Source organism: Eulemur rufifrons, chromosome 24 (genome assembly GCF_041146395.1).
Source record: "Eulemur rufifrons isolate Redbay chromosome 24, OSU_ERuf_1, whole genome shotgun sequence".
Classification (NCBI taxonomy): Eukaryota; Metazoa; Chordata; class Mammalia; order Primates; family Lemuridae; genus Eulemur; species Eulemur rufifrons.
This window is the reverse complement of record NC_091006.1, coordinates 17,187,247-17,201,092: the sequence shown is the minus strand read 5'-3', so window position 1 is coordinate 17,201,092 and position 13,846 is coordinate 17,187,247. Positions and strand designations below refer to the sequence as shown.

At 54.0% G+C, this 13,846-nt stretch overlaps 1 protein-coding gene across 1 annotated transcript in view; it reads left to right on the top strand.

Annotated features, from left to right (window-relative positions):
- The first annotated feature begins 5,814 nt into the window (after positions 1-5,814).
- ZNF787 (zinc finger protein 787) overlaps positions 5,815-13,846 on the top strand; it is a 29,916-nt gene continuing 21,884 nt past the window's right edge. The window contains exon 1 of the mRNA XM_069457225.1: positions 5,815-6,187. The gene's annotated coding sequence lies outside the window, so the exon portion shown is untranslated. The remainder of the gene's footprint in view (positions 6,188-13,846) is intronic.

The following is a 13,846-nucleotide window of genomic DNA, read 5'->3' as shown; positions in this document are numbered from 1 at the left end:
GCTTCCATCCCACTCCCATACCTGCTCTTCTTCTCTCTGGAGAGGTTGGGAATTGAAACTGCATTGCCCAGACCTCCTGACAGAGTTTGGGGGTGAATTGGGTTTTGCTAATTACGTGTACTCGGGTAAGATGTGGAAAGCTGATCAAGACCACAAGAACCACCTGCAGTCAAACAAAGGCAGGTTATTTAACTGTTGCAGCAAGGGAGGCACATCCCATGGGAGGTTGGTGCAGGGAGTCAGAAGAGGCCTTTTAGAGCGTTTAGGCTTGAGGAGATGGCTCTACAGGGGATGCGGGAAGTGGGGACCAGTTCCATTGAATGCAAGAAGTAGGGACAGCACAAGGATTGGATTTCTTCATAGTTTCTGTCCTGGAGGCAGGAAGATTAGCCAGGGTCGGGCTGTCAGTGGCAAGCAGCAGTACAAAATGGGGGTGCTGGTCAGGAGAAGGCTGTTAATTTTCGCTGCAGTGGCGTGGCTCTGTGTCTTGTATAGGACCTCATTCTTGCTGCATTGGAATGTGGCCTGGTTGTCATTTCCTCAGTTTTCCTGCCCGCATCAGGCTGTTTCTCCTGGCAAGAAAAAACACAGAATGTGAGGTTTCTCTGCAGCAGTGGGCCAGAACCCATTCTCTGGCTTCCCCGGTGGTATGAGGCAGCTTCGGTGGGTGGCAGCTTTGGGCCCTGGATCACAGCTTTGGGGATATGTTCTGGAACTCAGAGAGAGCTACACAAGAGGCCCTCAAAAATGGGTGGCTCCTTGGTGGGACCATCCTGTGGGGCTCTGAGTCATCTCAAGAGGCTCAGCCCTTTCAACAATTTTGTGAGTGCTTAATTCCCTGTACTAAATCCCTCAATAGATAAAATACCTGGAGTGTTGTCTGTGTGGCTGTGTCCTCCACTGAACCCAGACTGGACACTTCTCCATCCTCCTTTAGGTGATCATAACAATGGTAATTACTACTCACATCTACTGAAGGCTTCCTATGTGCTAGAACTGGGTTCAGTGGCTCCATGTTTCATTTAATACTGGCCACAGCCCTGTGAGGTTGTTACCCTAAAAGGGTGAGAGAGTGAGGGGGCACATTATCCAAAGAGTCATCAGCCAGATCAGTTGGTCCTGAGGCAGGGGTGGAATTGTCCCCCTCCTTCTCATATCCCCAAACCCCAGCACTTGGCGTGCACAGAGTAGGCGTGGAAATCTGGGGAAACAGGTGAAGAAAAGTGGACGTTATAGGAGACATCCACAGGGTCCTCCATATAGGGTTGGCAGATTAGCAAATATTATAAGATGTTCAGTTATATTGTATTTCAAATAAAATAACAGATAATTCTTTTTTTGGATAAGTATAGGGACATACTAATTTTCACACTAAAAAATTACCCATCATTGGTCTGGAGTTCAAATTTAACTGGGCATCCTGGAATCTGGCACTAAGTCTTCTCAAACATGTGGGTAAGAATCCCTTGAGGATTGGGTTATAAGGCAGATTGTGCCTCAGTAGGTCTGGAGTGGGGCCTGGGATTCCACTTTTCTCATGGGCTCGTGGGTCATGCCAGTGCTGTGTGCTTGGGGCCCATGCTCCCTCATGAGAACAGATGAAGATTAAGCATGTTCATCAAAGCAAAGCACTCAGCATTGTGTCCAGCACATGATGAAAATACAAGGAGTGGTTGCTAAGTGTCATGCTAATGATGATAATTTGAAAAGTGTGATTATGTGTGTGTTTCTCTGTGTATCGGAGTCTTCTAGGCAATTGTATGCGAACAGCTGCACACTTTCCATCTCCAATCTGCCAACTGCAGCTGTTTCTGTCTCTCTTGTAAAACGATATCCTCAGGAGGAAGCGTAGGGGGTTATAAAGGGCTCTGCAGCGGGAGCTGTCCCTTGGGCCCTGCACCGGATCTCTGTGAGCACAGCAGCACTGAAGGCTCCCAGATCACTGCAGAGATACCTGTTCACTTCCCTCACCCAGCACTTGAGATGCACAAAGCGCAGTGGGAGATTCAGGGCTCTTTTGGTTACAAGTGACAGAAACCCAAGTGGAATTCGCTGAGGGCCAAAATGGGAATTTCCTGGAAGGAGTCTGGAGAGACTCACTCAAGGGAAGGAAGAGCAGAACAACCAACCTTCAGGAAGGTTAGGGGGCACTGGGGGCACTTGAGTCTACAGCCTGGGCACCTGAACTCAGCCGGGATGGTCTCTCTGTCTCCATCTCTCACCTCTCTGTGCAGCTTCATTTTCTCCTGCAGACTGGCTCCCTCCACTTGGTGGGAAACAAGGCTGCCACCGGCTCCCGAGCCTCTCACATCCCAGCACCTGTGCCAGACAGAGGTGGACTCTCCGTTCTTCCAGAGAGAAGAGCTCCAGGGAGGGCTGCTGTTTGGCCAGCTTGGGTTGGGTGACCACAGCTGTAGCTGTCTGCTCTTCTCTCTACACTCAACTCCCTTCCTTCTCATTCCTTCTCTCTGTCTCCTTCAGTCTCATGGCCTTAAATTCCATCTCACTGCTGATGAGTCCCTCAAGGGGAGCTTTGTCATTATTTTTACTGCCTAGCATCTGAAAACCCTGTATTAGGGTAGGGTGAAGCCACCCTAACAAAATAACCCATACATTATAATGGCACATTACATTAGAAGTTTCTTTTTCTTTTTTTAAAAAAACATTTTTAATTGTGGCAAAATACACCTAACAGCCTCGTGCAGTGGCACAAGCCTGTAGTCCCAGCTACTTGGGAAGCTGCGGCAGGAGGATCACTTGAGCCCAGTTATGCTGATTGGGTGTCCGCACTAAGTTCGGCATCAATGTGGTGCCCTCCCTGGAGCAGGGGACCACCAGGCTGCCTGATGGAGGGGTGAACCAGCCCAGGTCAGAAATGGAGCAGGTTTCCAGTGCTCATCAGGGATCTCACCTGTGAATAGCCACTGCACTCCAGCCAGGGCAACATAGGGAGACTCTATCTCTTGAAAAATAGATAATAATAACAATAATAATAAATACATATAGCATAAAAGTTGCTATATTGACTACTTTTTTTTTCTTTTTTTGGAGTCAGGATCTTCCTCTGTTACCTGGGCGGGAGTGCTGTGGTGTCAGCCTAGCTCACAGCAACCTCCAACTCCTGGGCTCAAGCAATCCTCCTGCCTCAGCCTCCTGAGCAGCTGGGACTACAGGAGTGTACTACTACGCGTGGCTAATTTTTCCATTTTTTTGTAGAAATGGGGTCTTGCTGTGTTGCTTAGGCTAGTCTCGAACTCCTGGCCTCTCCTTGGCCTCCCAAAGTGCTAGGATTACAGACATGAGCCACTATGCCCCTCTCTTAACCACTTTTAAGTGTACAGTTCACTTTTAAGTGTTAATTATATCCACTTTGTTGCGCATCCATTAAAACTACTTTCATCTTGCAAAACCAAAACTTTGTATCCACTAAACACTAACTCCCCATCCCTCTCTCTCCCAGCCCCTGGAAGCCACTATTTTACTTTGTGTATCTGTGAATTTGAGTGTCCTAATCACCTCATATAGGTGGAATCATACAATAATTTTCCTTTTGTAACTGGCTTATTTCACTTAGCATGATGTCCTCAAGGTTCATTCATGTTGTAGCATGTGTCAGACTTCTCTTTCTTTTTAGGGCTGAGTGATATTCCATTGAATGTGTAGAACACATTTTGTTTATCCACTCATCTGTTGATGGATACTGACTGGGTTGCTTCCCCCTCTTGACTATGGTAAATAATGCTGCTATGAGTATTAGGGGTATAAATTAGATGTTTGTTTCTTGATCATGTAACAATCTCAGGATGGGTGTTGGGTGACAGAATGTGTGTCCACAAGGTAGTCACACAGGAACCCAGGTTTCTCTGGGCTTTTTTCTCTAGAACCTTGTTATTGTCTGTATCCAGCCAGCAAGAGGGGAGAAAGTGTGGAGCAGGCATATATGTCTTTGGCCTGGAAAGGGCCTGTGTTACTTTCACTGCCATCTCATTGGTGAGAACCAATCACAAGGCCACACCTAGGTGCTAAGAGGAGTGGAGAGTATAGTCCCTGGATGGGAAGCAGCATCCCAGGAATGATACTGTGGAAGGCAAGAACAGGTATTAGCGGTGAATTAGCCACCTCTGCTGCAACCCCACGCCACGTTTGGGAGATATCCCAGTATTGGTTTGGTTGTCTGAAGAGAGACTCAACTACCAATGGTGAAATGAGATAGAAAGTTATTTCTTTCACATAGAATCTCAGCTGCCACGGAGCCTCTTTCACAAAACCATCAAGCAAATGTCTGTCTGGCTCCTTCTATCTTGTTACTCCTCCATCCTCAATGTGTGGCTTCCATCTGGTGAGCTGACCTAGATCTTCCCGTTAGGTTGTCAATTTGGCTGGGAGGGAGGGAGAATAGGATGGAGGGGGAGGAGGCTGTTCCCCCACAACCAGGCCATTGCAGGACACATAGTGATTGATCTGATTCAGAGGAGCACAAACACATGACTTTCCTTACACACAGCTACCCAGACCTAGAGCTCGGGTATGAGCTATGCTCATGACATAGAGCTCATATAAAAAATTATAATTTTTATTGCCATTATTATAGCACATTCCCTCTGTTCTAAGATATATTTAAAAATTTACCTTTGTGGTATTTCTGAAGGTAGGACACAGACATATCTTACTATTGCCATGTACATTTAATACAGTACTGTTTCTTTCCGCCCTAGAAAGATGTTATTAATCAGCAATGCACATCGATGCCGACTTAGACTTCAGAGTATACGATGGCCACAGAAGTAGAAGCAATACTGCCAATAGGTAATAAAAACTGCTACCATTTTTATTTTGTTTAGTATTAGCCAGGTATTGAACTAAACAGCTTTCACATACATTACCTCATCCATTATTTTATTTTTTCCCATTTCACAGATGCGAAATTCAGGCTCAGAAAGGTGTTATTCTGCAAGTGAACTGTTTCTCCCCATCTTTCTAACTACCGATAATAAAGTGATTATAAATAATAATGATAAATCATCTGCCACTTAGGTGAGATTACGCCAGAGCAAGTGCAGGATGGGGGTGGGCCCGAGGACCAGCCTGCATGAACACTGTGGTGTGGACAAATATTTTAAAATATGTGTTTTTTTGCAAGAACACTAACAATAACAGCTAACATCCAGCGAGTGTTACTAAGTGCCCACCTAGCATGGGGGAAATAGTGAATTTCCAGCTGCTGTGACCAATACTGTGTTCTAGGAGACAGTGTGTACACTCATGGTTAAATGCACGAATTTAGAGCCAGACTCCACCTGTTCAAGCCCAGGCTCTGCCACTCCCGGAGTGTGACTTTCGGTAAATGACTCTCCCCCTCTTCATCTGCAAAGCGGGCACAGAACCCACCCATCACGAGGCTTTAGTTATTACCAGGACCTAATGGATGTGAAGCACTTGGAGGTGCACGTTGTGTTCCTATTCCTATAGAAAGCAGGAAACTGAGGCCACGAGCGGGGCGGTAGGGAAAGACTTTGACCCCGGGCGGCGCCTGAAGCGCGGCACTCTCGGCCCAGTAACTGAGGGACCGGGGTCGCAGACGACCGAGCCCTCTGGGCGCCCGGACGCCGGCCACCGGGAGGAGTCACGGTAGGGAAGGGGTTACGACGATAGAGACGACGGGAGGACCCGGGGTGGCACGAGCGTCCCTCTCCGCCACTTTCCCCCTCCCCGAGGCTGGCTCGGGGAGCCAGCCGCGCAGGCGCGGGGAGCCCGGCCGGGGGGCGCCGCCCTAGACACCCGGAAGTCTCCGCCTAACGGGCCAGGCCCGCGCCTCCGGTCCGGGAAGGGGGCGGGGCCGAAGCCCCCAAGCTCCAGGCGCCATAGAGCATGGACGGAGGACCCATGTCCTAGAGGCGTCCGGAAGTGTCTCCCTCGGGCGCCCGCCCGGCACCATAGAGCTGGGGGGCGGCGGCCAGGGGTCGCGGGGCTCGCCTGCCTAGAGCGGCGAGGACAGGGTGGCGGCCCAAGAGGAGGGGGCAGAGGGAGGGGGGAGCAGCGCGGGCGGAAGCGGCCGGGAAGGTCACTTCCGGCCTGGGCGTCCGTCCCCCTGACCCCAGGGTCTGAGTCGCCGCTGCCGCCGCTGCCACCATCCGCGAGGCAGGAGAGAGGAGGAGGAGTGCGGCGCAGCGGCCCCAGGACCGAGGAGGTGAGGGGTGGGGGTACGGGCAGGGGGCGTATGCCCGGGACCAAGGGGGGCGCGCGCTTCGGGAAGCGGTCTGGGGACTGGGGGTGGGAGGGCGAGCGCGCCTGGGCGGGCGAGTGCGCGTGCGCGCTGTTGGGGGGGGCGTGAGTGGGCGCGCGGGTGGGGGAATGCGCGTGCGCGCCTCCGGGCGTGGGGCGGGTGGCGGCGGGGAGCGCGCCTGGCGGGTGCTGCGGGCAGCGCGCGGCCCCGGGAGAGGGGAGAGAGAGAGAGATGCGCGTGCGCGGCGCCGGGGCTGGGGCACGCTGTGGGGCGGCGCGTGCGCGCTACGGGGGGCTGGAGCCCAGGTCTCGGTGGGGGCGACTGCTGCGGCCTCCCTGGGGCGGGCCAGCTCTGTCAGTCCCCGAGTCTCCAACTCCGCCGCCCGTCGTGGCCGGAAGTGGTGGCGACTCCTGGGGGAAGTTGAGGCTCGGGTGGGGGAAGGGGCCGCGCGGGCCGGGCTGGTCTGGCCGGATGCGGCCGCCGGGCGGGGGACAATCTCGGCCCCCAGGCCTCCCCACTCCAATCCCTTCCTTCCCCTTTCCGAGCCGGCCGGGGCCCGTTGCTGCCCCGGGCGGGCTGCGCGTGGCCTTTGATCGGGCGGTTAATTAAAGGGATTCCGGCCGGCAGGAGGCCCATTCATTCGCTGTCGCGCGCCGGCGGGCGGCAGGAAGCGCGTCCCCAGGAGGGGAAGTGACTGGGCCAAGGTCAACCACCGCGTGGCCCACGGTGCAGGGCGAAGGCGGTGGCTGGAGCCCGTGGCCATTCCAGAGGCCTCCCTGGTGCCGGGCTTGAGCGAGTGGATCAGATGGCGAACCCCGCCCCTCTAACACCCACCCCACCCCCAAGCCCGGGGGTACCGGGGTTCATGGAGATGAGTGCCTCAGGACCTTCAGAGTCAGCAGAAAAATGACCCATAGACACAGGAGGCAGGATCGAGCGTAGACAGAGGCTTTCTCAGTGCCAGGCCCTGTGCTGGGCACGAGGGACGGGAGCTGAAACGGGCCTGGAGTCTGGGTGGAAGGCAGAGACTGAGACCTGGAGACGCCTCCTGGGGTGACCAAAGCCCTGATGGCTCAGGGAGCTGTGGGAGCCGAGGGAGGGCACCTTGACCCAGCCCAGAGTGGGGGGTTGGTCAGGATTTTAGGGAGGGAGCCAGTTGGTTTGTTTTTTCTGTGCAGTTTCCTGGTGCTGGGCCCCATGTTGGGCAATGCTGAGGATCCAGTTGGGGATCAGATCTGGCCCCAGCCCTGGGAAGCACAGTTGCCGTTGATCCTGGCTTAGCTTCTCTGTGAGGCTGTTAAGCCTCTTTGGCTAAATGCAGCTGACTGACATTCACCTGCCTGCCTCTGCGCAGTCCCCTCTTGCCCTCCTGCCTCAGCCCCAGAGAACATTCAGATCAGATTCCTACTTGGGTTATCTCATGTCTTATTGATCTCTCCCTGGCTTTCGGCTTTCGCTGAGGGGTTTATCACTGTGCCTGGCCTCTGGTGAAGGGCCAGAATGTGCGCAGATGCTGAGGTATATTTCCCAGGAGCTCCAGGGTCAGGCGGACCTCTGTTCAAATCCCAGCTCCACTACTTATTAGCTTCACAGCCTTAGATGGGTAACTTCAACCTCTCAGTTTCTGCCTGGAAGAATGGGGGTGACAGTAATAGTATTGACCTCAGGGGGAAGGCCCTTAATGCTTTCCTCTTACAGCCAGAGCAGACCTCGAGTGTGGGTGTAAAGTGTGTAGAAAGGGCTCTGGGGCAGGCATTCCTGGGTCTCGGTCTTGGTGCAGTCTTTTCCAGTTCTGTGGCCTTGGACATGTCACTTCCCCTTTCCCAGGCTCAAATTCCTCTTCAGTTTCCTAAAATGAAGAGCACGGTCACAATTCCCTGAATAAACCTGGTCCATTGAGGCTGCCACTCATGCCAGGCCCAGTACTGGGCATGTGGACACAGGGTTTTGGCACAGCGCCGTGCTGTGAGGGCCCAGAAGAGGTGTCTGGCCCAGTCTGGGTGGAGGAGGAGGAGGGTCCCAAGGCCCCACTTGCGAGGCCAGTGGTGGGTGATGCTGGGCAATGCAGCAGGAGTCATACAGTCCCTGCCCTAGAGCTGCTCAGACCGTGGGGGGATGTGCTCACCTGTAGGCACCAGACAGAGGGATGGGAGGTTTGCCAGAGTGGCTCCAGGAGCTCTCGGATCCCAGAGGAAGGGGTGTGTGGTCGGGGAGGATGTACAGGCAAGCGTCATGTCTTGGGGGATAGAGAGGAGGAATTGGCCAAGAGGACCATAGGACTTCTGGGAGGGTGACATGAGGTCTGGGTGGGGAAGGGCAGGAGTCACAGCCCAAGGCCTCTAGCAACTAACCTGGTTGCCCTGGGGGGCTTTCCGCTGCTAGGCACTCACAGCTCTCAGGGCACCAGTGCTCAGGTGCATCTCACAGGCCTCGCCACTCGCCATTCACTAGTCCTCTGGCGAATAAAGGCTTCCTGAGGCCTCCAGCCTGCCGAGGCCTGTGCAGGGCCCCTGCGGTGGGGAGAGACTCACCACATTCAGTTGCTGAGCACTTGGCAGGTGCCTTGGCCTTGTGCCTGGTACTCACTGTTCTCGAGGCCCTGGGATGGGGGTGATCACCCCCTTTTAGGGGGATGAGATAGATGTGGTTACCCTCATTTTAAGGGATGGGACAGAGGTCCCAGCTGGCACTTGTGAGCCCTGGGCCCCACAGCAGCATCATAGGATGGGTTTGTGTGTAATTCCAGATGTGAGTGGTACCCTGACCGTGATGCCACCCCCTCTGATGACTATTTCTTTTGGCAAAAGTTGGGGACTAGGGAGACAAAGGGTGTTCTGAAGTCCTCTTGGGTGCCAGTTGTTGGGTTAGGGACTGGGCTTCTTGCCCGATGGGGCACACTGTTATGGGGACTCCCATACACAAGGCCACTGGTGGGTTCAGGGGACCCTGAGACCTGGCCCTTGTTCCAGGGGACCTCCAGCACAGCAGGAGAAGCAGGGGCGTGGGTGTTGGGCACTGAGGTCATGCTGGCCACCGAGGAGGCTTCAAGGAGGCTTCGCTGACCCAGTGTCAGGGAGAGCGAGCAGGTGGGGGAGTCCGGGCAGACACGCCGCTAATGCCAGTGGCCCTGTTCTAGGAGCACAGAGCTGGTGCCTCACAGCCATGCAGAAAGCAGCCAAGTCCTGAGCCTTGGTGGGTGGTGCGAGGCCTCCGTGCTGGGGTGTCCCAGTTCTGTCTCTGCCTTGCCCTCATGCCCTCTCCCTTTGGGCTCACAGAACGTGAGCTGCTGTCCTGTACTGAATGGGGTGCCCACCTGACCCCCATCTTCCAAAGCCCCTGGGGTGCTGTGCCTTCCAGTGGTGACGTTGGGGACCCAGAGCTCAAAGCCAGGGCCAGACGTGTTAGAGCCACGGGTTCCTGAGGCTGCCCTCTGCTGAGTGGTGCTGGGGGAGTGTCTGCCCTCCTTGAGCACACAGTCAGTGGGACGCTCTGTGGTGGTGTCAGGGACCTGCAGTAGGTGCTGTGGAGGTGAGTAAGACAAGGAACTGCCAGGGACATAGGACTCATCCACAATGGTGGACATTAAAAGGGAGCAAATGCCAGTGTCCCAAGAGTTAGTGGGGAACAAAGCTGCTTTTGGCATCTGGCAGACCCGGTCTGACTGTGTGCACTGAGGCTGTATGATACGGTGTTAGCCGCTCACTCGTCTACACCTCAGCTCCCACGTCTATGCAGCAGGGACAACAGTGGCAGTCAGTGTTTACTAGGCAGCACTTAGCCTGTATCATCTCATTTAATTTGGACACTAACCCTGTGAGGATGAGGCTGGACAGGCAAGTGCAGTGCCTCGCTCAGGCCACATGGCTGGTCAGTGGTGGGGCCGGATTCCGACCCTGGCCTGTCCCAGAGCTTGCCCTCTTGCCACTGTGCCACTTGAGTAGTTGTGGGGATCAGGATTGGCGCTGAAGTGCTTACAGCATCCAGGGTCTGGGGCATGATTTGCGCCTGACGACTGTGATCTGTTACTGTTGGATAGGACAGCGTGTTACATCCGAGGGGAGGGTGCAATCCAGGCAGGCTTTCTAGGGGAGGTGCTGCTGATGCTGGGTCTGGGCAAGTGGATGCATTGCACCAAGCAGATCTACAGAGAGAGGGCAGATGAGGCAGGAGGAAGCCGCCCTGTGAAGGGCCTGGGGAGGGTACACACCCATCCAGAAAATGCTAGCAGTTAGCATGCCCTGTCAGCCCAGCCCAGGGGAGAGGTGACAGAATGTAAGATGGCCTGTGGGCAGAGGGGGCGGTGTGTGTGTTTCATATGAAGGTTTTATTTTTAAATTTTATTTATTTATCTTTGAGACAGGGTCTCACTCAGTTGCCCAGGCTATAGTGCAGTGGTATCATCATAGCTCACTGCAGCCTCAGACTTCTGGACTAGAGTGATCCTCCCACCTCAGCCTCCAGAGTAGCTAGGATTACAGGCGCTCACCACCACACCCAGCCATTTTTTCTATTTTTAGTAGAGACAGGATCTCACTATGTTGCCCAGCTGATGTTGAACTCCTGGCCTCAAGTGATCCTCCTGCCTTGGCCTTCCAGAGTCCTGGGATTGTAGGCAAGAGCCAATACCAAGATTTTATTTTTTTAGAGCAGTTTTAGGTTCACAGCAAAGTCGAGTGGAAGGTACAGAGAGTTCCTGTACACCCGTCCCCCACATCAACATCCTGCTCCCACTGGCACATTTGTTACAATCGATGAACCTGCATGGACACGGTGTCATCATCCAGGGTCCATAGTGTGTGGGGGGTTTTGTTTTTTTGGTTTTTTTTTTTGCCTGAAGACTGTTTTGTTTGTTTTTTAAAACAATTTTCAGTTACTCACAAGCTTTTAAGAATTGGAAGCCTTCACATATGATCTGAAGATCTTCAGGCCCCAATGTCAGTGGCTGCCGCTTGAGGGGACCTGCGTCCCACTGGCTGCCGGGCCCTGCTGCCCCAGTGGGCTGCAAGTTGACAGTATAAGGTTCTAGTTGTTGTGGAAGCCCTCCCTTCCCCCTTCCTCCCTTGTGGAGAAAGTGGGGTGTGGTGGCTGGGCCATGACCTGTCTCTGCCCTGGCTGTGCTGCTGCCCCTGCCAGCCTTGGGTTGGCACCAACTGTGCTCCGAGGAAGGCAGCTCTGCCCGGGGTGTGGCGTGATCGCGTGGGAGGCCTGAGGGAGGCCTTTAGGAAGGTGCTGCGCTAGTCCAGGTGTGAGGTGGTTGGGAAAAATAAAGCAGCAAAATAGATGTCTCACTGGTTAACCTCAGGGAGGAACAGAGGAAGAAAGGGACGGAGAGAGAAAGGGGGGCCAGAGGGAGGTGATGTGCTCTGCTCTGCTCAGCCCTACATCCGAGTACATCCAAAACCTGCAGGGAGTGCAGATAGCCCTCCAGGAGGACTTGATCTGCCCACACTGCCTCCGGACGAGGTAGAAGAGTCTCCACAGAGCTGCCACTGTAGCATGAACAGGAAAGGTTGACAGAGAGCTCCTTCACTCACCACCCTCAAGAAAGGCAGGCATGAGATTCTGATGGTATCACAGAGGTGTCTCCCAATAGTCAAGCCTTGCCAAGGGCTGAGGGCTTGATGCTGGATGCAGGGTAGACATCACCTCACCCAGCCTGGGATCCAGGAATCCAGGAATGGGGTTTTCAGGCCTGGAGCGAGGGGTGAAGTCGCCCACAGGAAAGGGAAGTGGGGAAGGAGCTGGCAGGGCAAGCGGAGGGGTTGCCCTGTGGGCAGTGCCGAGGAGGGGCCTAGGCGGCACCAGTGGTCCCTGGCTGGTCAGCTGGTCTGAGTATGAGCTGTGGGCACTGGGGTGGCAGGTCCAGCACACCTGGCACTTGGCCTCGGGGAGCATGGTGCCCAGGAGCAGATGCAGACCCTAAGGCAGGAACAACATGGTGATGACACTGGCCAGGAAGCAAACCCTGCCATGTGTAGGGCGTGGGCGGCAGGGAGGAGGTGACATTTGAGCAGACCCTTGAAAGGTGAGAAGGAGCGAGCAGGTGGAGGACCAGGGCGGGGCTCTCAGGAAGGGCCGGGCCTGGCCAGGGTGAGCATGTTGGTGTGTCAGGAGCAGTAGAGGGAGCAGTGGGTTTGCAGAGTGTGAGGCCAGGGTAGGAATTTGGATTTTGGACTCAGTGCAGTCGGCGGTGTGGAGGGGGCCGTTTAGGCAGGGAGGGAATGTGAATGGAGTTGCCTTTTGTTGTTGATAACAGCTTTACTGAGCGACGACTCCCGTAGGGTACAGTTGGCCCATTTAAAGTGTGCAATTCAGTGGTTTTTAGTATATATGCTGAGTTGTGCAGTCAGTCACCACAGTTGATTTTAGAACATTTTCATCATCCAAAAATGAAATTCTGTAGTTATTAAGCAGTCACTCTCCTTCCCCCGTCCACTTTCTTTCTCTATGGGTTTGTCGGCTCTAGACATTGCGTATAAATAGAATCGTGCACTCTGTAGTCTCATGTGTCTGGCTTATTTAACTAAGCATAGAGTTTTCAAGATTCATTGTGTTGTAGTGAGTGTGAGAACTTCACTCCCTGTGATGGCTGAGGAATAGTCCATCATAAGGATGTGCCACGTGTGTGTATCCTTTTGTCTGTTAATGGGTATTTGAGTTGGCTCCGCTTTTTGGCTGTTACAAGTAATGCTGCTATGAACATTGGTGTACAAATTTTCATCCGGATGTATGTTTTCACTTTTCTTGGGTGTATACTTAGGGTGGGATTGCTGCTTCATATGGTTACTCTGGGCTTAGCCTTAGTAGGAACTGCTTTCCCCAGCGTACCGCCGTTGTGCATTCCCACCAGCAGTGCACAGGCTTGCCGTTTCTCCACATCCTCACCAGCACTTGCTATTTTCTGTTTTTTGTTAATACCCAGGCCAGTGGGTGTGAAGTGCTTTCTGCTTGAGGGTGGTTTTGATTTTTGTCTCCTGGTGGCTGCGTGATGGAGTGTCTTTCCATGTGCTTGTCAGCTGTTCTTCTGTCTGGGGGTGGGGGGTGCCTGTGCCCAGTGCCACAGGCTCTGCCTATGCGAGCCTTTGCCCAGTTTTTAATTGGGTTGTTTGAACCGAGTGACTTTTTACAAAAATTAGTTAGTTGGTCTGTGGTTCGGGGAGGGTACTTTCAAGGGACAGGGTGGGATTGTGGTGAGAGGGAGCGAAGGCCCCAGGGGAGTGGGGACTGTGAGTGGGGAGTGAGGGTGGACAGGTTGGGGGGAGGGAGGAGCAGGGCTGTGGGAAGTCAGAACATGTGTTAACTGAGCGATGAAGATGGGAGTTGCTCAGGGCTGCTAGCAGAGGGAAGGGCATCCGAGGCTGGACGCTGGTGGGGAGCAGGCCAGTGGGTGCGAGAGAGGGGTCTGGGCAGAGTGGGGGGCCGGGGTCAGGAGGAGTTGCCTACCGAGCTACTGAGGAGCGGCACCGAGCTAGCTGGGGGAGGAGGAGGTGAGATTGGCAGCAGAAGAAAGGGGCTAATTGGCAGCAGTCCTCAAGGGGTGGGTGGGGCCTAATAACAACAATAATAACAATAATTTGTCTTCTGCTTAATAACCCTGCCAGATCCCCTGCTAATTGGATCGCT